The sequence below is a fragment of the Solanum pennellii genome, chromosome 1, assembly GCF_001406875.1.
Source record: "Solanum pennellii chromosome 1, SPENNV200".
NCBI lineage: Eukaryota > Viridiplantae > Streptophyta > Magnoliopsida > Solanales > Solanaceae > Solanum > Solanum pennellii.
This window is the reverse complement of record NC_028637.1, coordinates 28,029,914-28,041,244: the sequence shown is the minus strand read 5'-3', so window position 1 is coordinate 28,041,244 and position 11,331 is coordinate 28,029,914. Positions and strand designations below refer to the sequence as shown.

The window sequence follows — 11,331 nt, the reverse complement described above, 5'->3', positions numbered from 1 at the left end:
TTTGGTTTTCTTTAATTCTTGATAGCAAAGCTTTGTATTCTTAGGGAATCAGTAGCACATAAAACCAACATTGTTTCTTTTTTTAAAAAGCTCTTTCTGAGACAGACAAAAAGAAAAGTAAGACATTAATTGAAATGAATGAAGTACTATCATTGATAGGAAAAGAAAAAAAGTTCACTGTACTCGAAAGTTCAATAAAATCTCAACTTTGTGGTTTTCTCTACGCTTTTATATTTCTGTATACTTTTAAATTCCGTTCTAGCTCTCACACTTAATAGGCAGAAGATGTTTATCTTCCTAGATATCTAATGAAATGTAATACTTATATCGACTCTTAAGGTTTCTTTAGCTGATATGATATATCATAGTAGGATCACATTATCTATGGTTTATTTTTACAATGCTCATAAAACATGAAATTACTACATATTAAAAAACATGTTGTGTTACAAATTCTAATTTTTATTAACTCTTATAAAAAATATTCTCTTTTACACAGGTATAGAAGGTGAGAATTGAATCAAGACTACTGCAAGACAAGTTTCACCTTATTATTGATACTTTGACTGAAATTTCTAGTTTTTTATCTTGGTTTAGAAGTAATTTCTTTTATTTCAGTTAGAATTTCTTATAATTGACATATTTATTTTAATTATGGAGCCTTAAATGACTTAGTACTTTCATATAGTTTAGTTGTTTTTAATTGTTAAGGATGGATTTCATTATGACCTAGTATATTTTATTATTTAATTTTAATTTATGTAATTCTATATTTTAAAATTTTCACTAATATAAAATAATTAAATGTCATCAATGAATGCAATTAGTGACAAAAAGATTTTGTCGATAAAGGTTACATTTAGCAACGACTAAATCAATCTTTTAAGACAAAATAATTTTGTCACAAAAATATAAATTTACCATAAGTTGACTATATTTAGTGACAAAAATATATTTGTCCCACTATCCATTTTTTATAGAATACGAATTAATTTTTATTTTATGACCATTATTATTTTCACTAATCATGATAATTTATAGTGACAATATATTTTGTCGGTATTAACAATACTTTTAGTGACAAAATGAATAGATTCAACTACAAAATAATTAACCTTTTTTAGAATAATAAATTTGTCTCTAATTTATACAGTTAATGAAAAATTTATTTTTGTATATAAAAAGTAGTCATTAGTGACTAAATTACATTTGTTCAACTACGAAATACATATACTTTAGAGACAATTGATGTCGTCACTGTTTGAACTAATTAATTAGCAACAATAATTTTTTGTCGGTAATAATAACATTTTTAGCGACAAAAGACACTATTAATGACAAAAAAATTATATTTTTTATGACAAATAAATTTATGACAAATAATTATTTCATTTGGGGACGATTTTTTCTTTTTGTAGTTAAAATAATACTTTTAGCGACGACGCACAAATCGTCTTTGTATACTTTTAGAGACGCACATTTTGGGCGAATGAGTGACGAATTAATTTTCGTCTCACAAGGTTTTTAGTGACGAAATATGATTTATAAATGACGAAATAATTTATCCCTGATAATTGAAATTGTTGTAATGACCCAAACTCAGGATTTTGGCCTAAATTGGCTATTAAAACAAAACACAAATAATGAGGATTATGGGTTATGGATCAAGAAATGTTACAATGTCATCAAGTTTCTTCCAAGAAAAGGTTATGGTTCAAAGGGTGTTATAGAAACGTTCACATAGTCACGAGGTGGGCAACAAAAGAGGTATAATGTTTAATTGTTTTACACTCTTCAAAATTGCCTAAGATCATATCAAGAGATTTCATCACTTAGTCAACCAGACCAACGAAGCAAATTTTGGTGTCTTCACACATGATTTACGGTAAGCTCATCACACAAGACATTGAAACCAATGAAAAACAACACTTCACACGTTCTCTAGTGTGCAACACTTATTACAAGTGACTCAATTCCATAATTGACTTGTCACAATGAGATGTAAAAAGTCCACATATTGCCTATGCAAGTTATTTTGGCCTCAACGTAACCACACATTCATTTTTGTTCGATTATGAGCATTATTCAATTCATTGATATTGATCAAAACAAATACTCAATTTTGCAAGAGAACAACCACATTCAAACACAAACAAGAGGTGGTACGACTTTTTTCAAGGGTTAAAATCATTAACAATTAAAACGAGATCTACAAGCTCAATCATCCATAAAAATAGTATATACACAAAATAAATCTCAAAAACCAAATATATAAACAAAATCAATATTCTCAAAAGTGTCACACAAAAGGTGGGCCTCACCACACCACAAATAAAGTACTTTGTTATAAAATGAAAATAAAAATATCTAAATGTTAATTTAAAGTAAGACAGAGAGGGGAGTAAATAGGGGATCTTGTCTATACATCTGCTCCATCTGTCGAGGAATCAGGGCATGTTGCATCACTCTGGACTTGGGAATCAATTCTGAGAGTTTCCTTTAAGGAAACATCAGTACCATACCAACTAGGATCTGTCAAGGTTTTGTTCGCCAAAAAGGTATGTATAGTTGCATAGAGTCCCCTGCTCCATGAACGAATAGAGAGGTCTCTGCAAGTAGTCTTCTTATAATAAATAGTCCTTTTTCCTTAGCCTTTCCCTTGTCTGGAAGATGTGGTCAGTTAGGTTTCTTTAGCTGTGAGTGCAGCTGCATCATCATTTATTTTAATCCCCTTAGCATTCCCTTGGGGTAGCAGGTTTCTCCCAGCAACTTTTGGTCTAGCCATGTGTGCAAAACATTAGGAAAAGTTAGAAATCACTAAAAAAAATCAGCACAGAAAATCACTTTGGAGTGCTAGATCGCGCTCATCAAATGTGTTGGCTCTAAAGTATTAGAAAGTCGATGATTTAAAGGGTCTTTCGACGATAAGGGGCTAGCCCTCCGAAAGTTACATTGCGGAAATTGATTAGGGGTACGGACAAAGGGCGATCAAGAAGACTTTCAAAGAGTCTCTAAGTGCCATCGGCAACCTCAACCATCTCTCCAAGAGTTATAGAACCTTACATCGCCTAAAACGTGAAATTAAAGGCAAGGTGGACCTTTGGTGAACCATTGAGTGGTTTGGCAAGCTCGACCCAGCTGGCCAAATGACCCAACATGACTTCTTGCAATCCAACTTCTCGAATTCTACCATGCAACCCCCAAAACAAAAATCAAAGCATGCACAACTCAAATTAATAGTAGAATCATAGCACACATTACTCCGGGATAGTAAAATTTCTCTCGATTTTTCCATATTTGGCCAATTGACAACTTTTTCTCTTAAGAAGGATGTCACCCATTGTATCAATGGGAAAATTAAGTTGTTTTGCACAAATATGGGTTACTCAGACTTCACCAATCTGAACTAAACAACATGAAAGCACAACCCACAAAATTTAATTCAATTTATAGCACAAACTAACGGGAACTCAACAATATAAACAATACGGGCAAGATTAACAATTCAATTCAGGAATTTAATTGTTCAAATCCTATCTATGAGGCCCATCACAATTAAACATGATTATATCATTTGCAAGTGAGTATAAGAGTAGAAGAATACAATCAGGGTTCGAAAAACCAACCCTTTATGATGATTGAAATGATAGGCAGCAATGTAATCCAACTCCAAACACAAACCTTACGCTAAACAACTCTAAAATGCAAGAAATATATAAACTAAGGAGTGGGTGTAAGTTTTGGAAGATTAAAAGCGATGGAAAGTGAAAGAAATTAAAACTTTTAAATTGTTTGCCTTAAAACAGTCTAGTTCTTCACTATTATCTTACATTAGTCACGTTTTCCAATCCACTAAGTGACTCACCGACTTGACACTTACCTCGCCGAGTTTTACAAGACCTCCAGTTATTGTGGGGGTCCAACGAACGACCAAAGTCATGATTGCCAACTAAGTCAGCAGTTTGGCAATCCGCTCATAGACTCACCAAGTTTTACAGAATCCAAAAATCCAAATTATCTTGGGTCAAACGACAGTTCAAGTCGGGCACACCAAAGTCTTCGGAGAATCGCCGAGTGGGACATTTGCTCGCCAATCTGCACTTTTGAAATGCTTTCAACACTTTAACATGCACAAACAACACACTATTATTTCTATAACAAAAATAAATAATCAAGAGTCTTTGATTGCCTCCCAAGCAGCGCCTTAGTTAATGTCACGCCATGACACAAGTTCACGTTCAAACCTCATTCTTGGGGTTGACCATAGTTTAAATAGGCAACCCATGTTGTTGTCTCAGGTTTAGATGAGACTAGATATGGCCCATTTGGCTCCCCAATTGCTTGATCGATACTGAATGAGAGGTAACAATTTTGCTAAGGTTCAACACATTTTCTTCCAATTTATTCTAAATATATTCCAACCGCTCAACTTTGTTGAGGATATGAGAGAGAATATCTATGGACCGTCGTCTTTTTGAATCCTTTGGATTTTTGCACTCATGGGGAAGCACATACAAATCCTTCTTCCCTTCCTTACAATTTGGATTTCGGTATCTCCATTCTCGGTCCCAATCTTTCCAGCCTACATATCTATTCCAACTTTAGTTTCCACCCCACCTCGGGTAGTTTGAATGATAAACACCACCATGGTTTCGTAGGAAATTCACCTCTTCACTGTACAAAGCTTCAAACTTTGCCTCTTCAGTATTAGCACACCAAACACCCACGACATTGACACTTCGAGCACCAACTTCCATAACATTTATTGACAATATGTCAAGTTGTGTCATGATCTTGGCCATGTTTTAGTCCGCTCGAGGTATTCTTCAATCTACTCCTTTGTCAATTTAAATGTGATAGGGGAAACCTAGTCTTCGCTGGTGTACCTAGCCTGATTGATTTTCGTCATGCCATCCAAGAACTGAACAGCTACCATAGGAGTTTGTTGTATTAAACTTTCGAGAGAAATTTTGTCAACAACAACCTTATTTACTGAGTCAAGACTTCGGTAAAAAAACTGCAGCAATATGTTGTCAGGTAAGCCTTGAGTTGCGCATTGTAGCACCAACTTCTTGAATCGCAGCCAAGTGTCATAGATTGGCTCGCCCTCCATACGCTTAAAGCTTTGGATGTTAGCCTGAAGAGTTATCATCTTTGAAAGAGGAACAAATCACACATTAAATGCGGTAAAAACTCCTCCCACAAAGTGATTGATTCACGTGACATTTCAGCCAGCCACTTGCAATCTTCTCCAATAAAATAGAATGGGAACAACCTCATTCAGAACGATTTTGGGATATGTTCTTGAAGGAGAACGGTCCACATACATCCACGAATTTTAAACAAGCTCATGGTTATCCTCATGAGCCAAACTTCATAAAAAGGTCCTTTAGTTACAATAGTTGAAACACATTATGTTTGATGTGGAACACCGTGTTGCCTTAGGATAGAGGCAAGAAAATGAAACAAATACCACCCATGTAATGGGGGTCATTAGCATGAGGCTCATTTACATTTTTGAGGTTTCCATTGTCATCTTGATGGACTACTTGGGTGCCATTTTTGCAGTTCACACTACTTCCTGAATTAACACATAAACGAGCAAAACAAAAAAACAACTAAAAATTAGTCAGTTAAAATATGATTAACAAGAGGAAAATTCAACTTAACAAAAATTTCTAAAATAACACCACTCCCTGGCAGCCACACCATTTTGATTGACATATTCGGACGCTTCAACCAATACTAAACATCCAAGATCATTCAATTGTAATATAACAAAACTAGTGAGTTGGGGTCGAGGACCAAGGGAGTTTTTTTTTGAAATTGAGAATCAAAAGAAAAGAAACAGTTTGCTCAAGTCAATCATAGCTACTGACATTTAGGAAGAAAAACCATATCAAATTATGAGTGACACAAGTATCAAATATCAAAAAGAGGGTTTTGTAGTTAATTATCAACTAACCCAATAAATGAAAAAATAGAAATTCTTAAAATGGAATTCTTTGAATGTGATTGGATTATAGGCTAAGGTAAAGAACTGGTTAATTGGAATTAATAGTAAATAACTACATATCGGTAATAAGCTAGACTTTAGTGAGGGTAAATTTTCTCTCGAATAATTTACCGCCAATGAAATTTTTTCTGATGGAAGACGAATAAGCGGCAATTAAGCACAACATTCGCCTTAGTCCATACACTATTTCGAGCTTAATATTTCGAAAAGGATATAGGATTCACTCTCTCGAGATGAACCCATAACAACCCACTACCCACAGACCGTCGATTTAGTAATTTTGGTTTTAAAGTCTCTTTCTTGAGCAAGCCAAAACACTAAAGCTTAGATTTATTTGCAAATACAACCCATTAAAATGAGATGACTTATGACATTAAGGATGGTATATATGTATGTATATATATATATATATATATATATATATATATATAGACACACACATCTTGCATGTGATTTTAACTACTTTATATGTATATCATTTGAGTTAAGTATACTCTTGATTTAAGCAGAGCCAAGGTAAGTTCATCTAATTATCTCAAGCTTAAAGCATTGTTTAGTTCTCAAACTCACATACTCGTACATTCAATGTACTGATGCAAGTTGGCCTGCATCGCTTCATGATGCAGACGCAGGTAACTAGGATCAACATGCGGCGCTTCGTTGATCCAGATTGAGCTTCAGAGTCTATGGTGAGCCTTCTTACATTCTGGAGGAGATCATTTTCATTTATACTTTAACTTTGCTTTTAGGATGTTGTGGGTCTGTCCCAACATCCCTCTTTAGATAGTTTAGAGGCTTCGTAGACTATAATATCTCAGTTTGGAGTTGTTATTAGTTAATAAGACTCAACTGCCATTTTGGCCAAAGTTATGATATGAAGTACTTCTCTTTACATATGTTTTATGCGTGTTAAGTTAGGTTCATAACGAATAATTTAGTTAAGGATGTGCATATTTCCTATTTAAACATTTATTTGAGGTCAAAATGGATACGACACAAAATTTTGAAATTATGATAAAAAAGCCTCCCAAAATTTGTTAAGCAAATAACCGACAAGTTTTTCATGCATATATTATCCTTACACTTAAGCACGAAATAACGATAATATTACAAACTTCTGTAGCGAAATCAGTCTGTTCATGCCTCACAAAACTTACAAAATGTATATGTCGTACTTATGTAACAACCAATGGTGACATGACCAAATCAGCCCTCAATATCTCATGTAAATATACAACATATAGATCATGTACATGTCCCAAAGTTTATAAAGAATATATATGCCTATATACAAGTGTGATCTTCCGTAAAGCTTTCACAATCTTCATCTTCAATGGACAACTTCAAGACACCTCTCGAACATTTCCTACATAGAAGCTATCGGTAAGCATATAGCTTAGTGGTGTAAAAACTATAGATCCCGAGCCTTCAGATTCACAAAGTTATCATTCTCAAGTCAAGGGCAAAAAAATTGAAACAAAATCAGTAAATCAAGTAAACAATATACAAAGAGTATCAAGTTTCATATTTAAAGCTCCAAGTCAAAAACACTCATAGCACCATTTTCCAATGGTTCAATAGCAAGACTAGCCCAACATATGCATCATTTCTTCACACCAAGCACGAAGAGGTATCAAGAAGGGTCGACGCCCTGTAAAAAGAAGTTTCAAATCCCAATAATCAAGAGAATCAAAAACCATATTAAAAATGGCTTTCTAGTTCGTACTTAAAATGTACAACTCCTACACTTCAGAAGAACTAAAATTCCAGAGTCAATATGGAAAATGATTCGAATAAAGAGGCATGCCAATAGTGACAAAGTCACAGCCACAAGAGGAACAAGGTACCAACAAGAGTGCCACGTGATCAAAAAATCCGTACAAGTGGACGAGTTACACAAGAGTCTTTAACGTCTTAAATCACAACAACATGGCAATACAAAGTGACAAGAGGTAATCAAGGTACCAACATAATCTTTCAGATATACCAGCGTGTAAAAATAGTACAAGTAAAAGTTTATACACAAACCTCAGTTCTTTAGACAAGAAACAATCCAACAACACATCAAGAGTTCAAACCATAGGCCCACCAACGCATGAAGCCCTCAACTTGTTCACCAGTATATACAACCTTAAAAATACAATTAAATAACTTCTTTAATGCCTAACATCTCAATAATGTTGATGTATAATAGGAGTATCATCACAAGTAAGCCTAGCCTGTACAAATACGACTAAGCTCCCAAAATAGTAATTTTGTCCAACAAAAGCACTTTATGTCGCAACTTAGATTTGACGTAGGGTACAAAAAAACTGCACTTTATATCCTTCATAAAATATGCAGGTACATCTTTTAATCTTACAAATAATCAAGATCACCACAAGATATATTTTTTACGAAAATATATAATCAAAACATTAATAGTTGAACATACATGATTTCTAATTCCAGAATCTGGACAGAACTTGTCATTTGTTGTGTCCCAAATTTCAAATACATAACTCCAAATTTGAGTTTAAAATTAACATAGGAGTTGTAGGAACATTAATTATATTTCCAAAACATATTTATTTACTATAAACTAAGTTCTATTGAACGAGATATCCTTGAAATACCAAACACTACACAACATAGAAATACACTTCGTGACTTACCAAGAGGGAGTGTGTGTGTGTCGGATTTAATCCAAAAGGAACTAGTTTTTATTTATTTATTTTGAAGAACAACTATTTATCTAACATTAAAATGTTCTTCGACTTTAGGGGAAACGAATTCAATCAAAGGAGGTGTAAAATATATAGATACAAATGTAGTCCTCATCACATGTACACCTGCCCTTCATAGGTGTTGCCCAAATAAAAGTAGGCTGCCCAAAAAGCATACATATATAACTATATGTATATAAATGATACCATAACTTCCAATTATATGCAATTCAAATTATAAAATTATGCAAATACCCCCATATAATACCTTGAATTATGATAACATTTTATGTTAAGCACATTTTCAATTATCACAAAATTTCAAGTTTTCAAAATGAAAATAAAAAATACAATAGCATTTGAGAAATGGTCTATCGACATGCGAATCTTGGTCTAGTATCCTTGGGGTATTACTACTCTCTCCCCATTAAAGAAATTTCGTCTCGAAATTTACCTTAGACTAGTTCCGAAACTGGTGTGGATATTGTGTGCTCATCTCTTCTTCTCTCTCCCAGGTAGCTTCTTTTTCAGATGGTTTTCCAGAGTACCTTTACTAAGGGGACTCTCTTGTTCCTAATCTGCTTTACTTACCGGGCTGGAATTAGGATAGGTTATTCATTATATGTCAAGTAAGGATCAACCTAAATAGATTCAACTGGAAGAACATGAGATGGATCAGAACAGTATCTTCTGAGCATAGAAACATGGAAGACATTGTGGATCTTGTCTAACTCAGGTATCTCATAAGTTCCAATAAATGGGGACTCCTTTTTGGCCAAATCTCATAATCTTTTTCCATGCATACATTTTTAAGAATACTTTATCTCCATCTTGATATTCAATGTCACACCTTTTCAGATCAGCGTACGACTTTTGTCTATCTGAAGAAATCTTTAAACGATCCTTGACAATTTTTACCTTGTCCTCTAGTTGTTATACCATTTCAGGACCAATGAGCTTTCTTTCACCTATTTCACTCCGACAAAGAGGAGTCCGACATTTTCTTCTGTATAAGGCTTCATAGGGAGGCATTCCAATACTTGATTTGTAGCTATTATTATAAACAGTTTCTATCAAATCCAAGTGTTTGTCCCAACTACCCTCAAACTCTATAATGCAATCTCAAAGCATATCCTCCAAAATTTGTATCACTCTTTCCAACTGACCGTATGTCTAAGGATGGAACGAAGTTCTTAATTTCAACTTAGTACCCAAAGCTTCCTGAAAGAGGCCCCAAAATCTAGATGTAAACCTTGGTTCTCCGTCAGATACAATAGACACAGGGATCCCATGGTTTTATAATCTTATTAACGTACAACTCAGCTAAACTCTCAAGTGAGTAATTCATTTTGATTACTAAGAAGTGAAGACTCTTTTTTATCCTATCAACAATCACCCATATTGCATCATGATTTCTCAGAGTGCGAGGAAGTCCAGAAACAAAGTTCATAGTTATTCTCTCCCATTTCCGTTCCGGCATACACAAGGGTTATAGTAAACCGAGTGCAAGGAAGTCCAGAAACAAAGTCCATAGTTATTGTCTCCCATTTCCATTCCGGCAATGTCAAGGGTTGTGGTAAACAAACTGAGACTTGATGTTCAACCTTTAATTGTTGAAAAACCAAACATTTTTAAATGAACTCCAGAATGTCTCTCTTTATACCATTCCATAATTAATATTCTTTGATGGTGTGGTATATCTTTGTACCTCCAGGATGCATTGCATATGATGAAGTATGTGCTTCTTTCAATATTTTTCTCCTCAATTTTTTATCATTAGGGACGCATAGCATGTTTGATAAAGTAAGAGACCATACTTTGTTAATGTGAAACCAAGCTTTTCCCCGTTTTGGACTTCTCTAGTTAATTTTACAAGTTTCTCATCTAACTTTTGTGATTTGTTCACCTATTCAAGTAATATTGGCTTTAGTTGCAAATTAGCAATAACAGAAGCATTTGAATCAGGGTGTAAAACAAACATTCATGGCTCTTAACTCAAGGAGTAATGTCAAAGGACTCAAAGAAATGCTTGCGAAGGATTTTCGACTTAAGAAATCCACTTTCCAGAAGTCTTCATACTTATACCACCTCATGAACCCTTCATAATTTAGAGTGCGTTGACACATGCAGGTTAGTAACCTAGACACTTTTTCCAGAATGGATTCATCAAGTTTGATTATAATTTCCATTGGTGCGGGTGGAGGAAGGTATTCAATAATTATACAATGCGATATATTGAACACTTTCAAATTTTTAACCCCAACAAGAGAATAACCAAATTGTGTTTAGATTAGTCCGTACGCCTCACATTAAAAAAATTCAAGTTTGAAAGAAATGAGACAAGTGCAGATACAAATTGTATGTCGCAATGGAGTCATATTCTTGTCACGACCCAAAACCGGGCCGCGACTGGCACCCACACTTACCCTCCTATGTGAGCGAACCAACCAATCTAACCCTTAACATTTCAATTTAATATCAACAGAAATAATGCGGAAGACTTAAACATCATTAATAAAAAGACAATTCAATAACTTCTAAAATTCAACATCTATTATTCCCCAAAATCTGGAAGTCATCACCACAAGAACATCTATGATCAAATTACTA

At 34.2% G+C, this 11,331-nt stretch overlaps 1 pseudogene; it reads right to left on the bottom strand.

Moving 5' to 3' along the window:
* Positions 1-4,867: 4,867 nt before the first annotated feature.
* LOC107019334 overlaps positions 4,868-11,331 on the bottom strand; it is a 9,450-nt pseudogene continuing 2,986 nt past the window's right edge.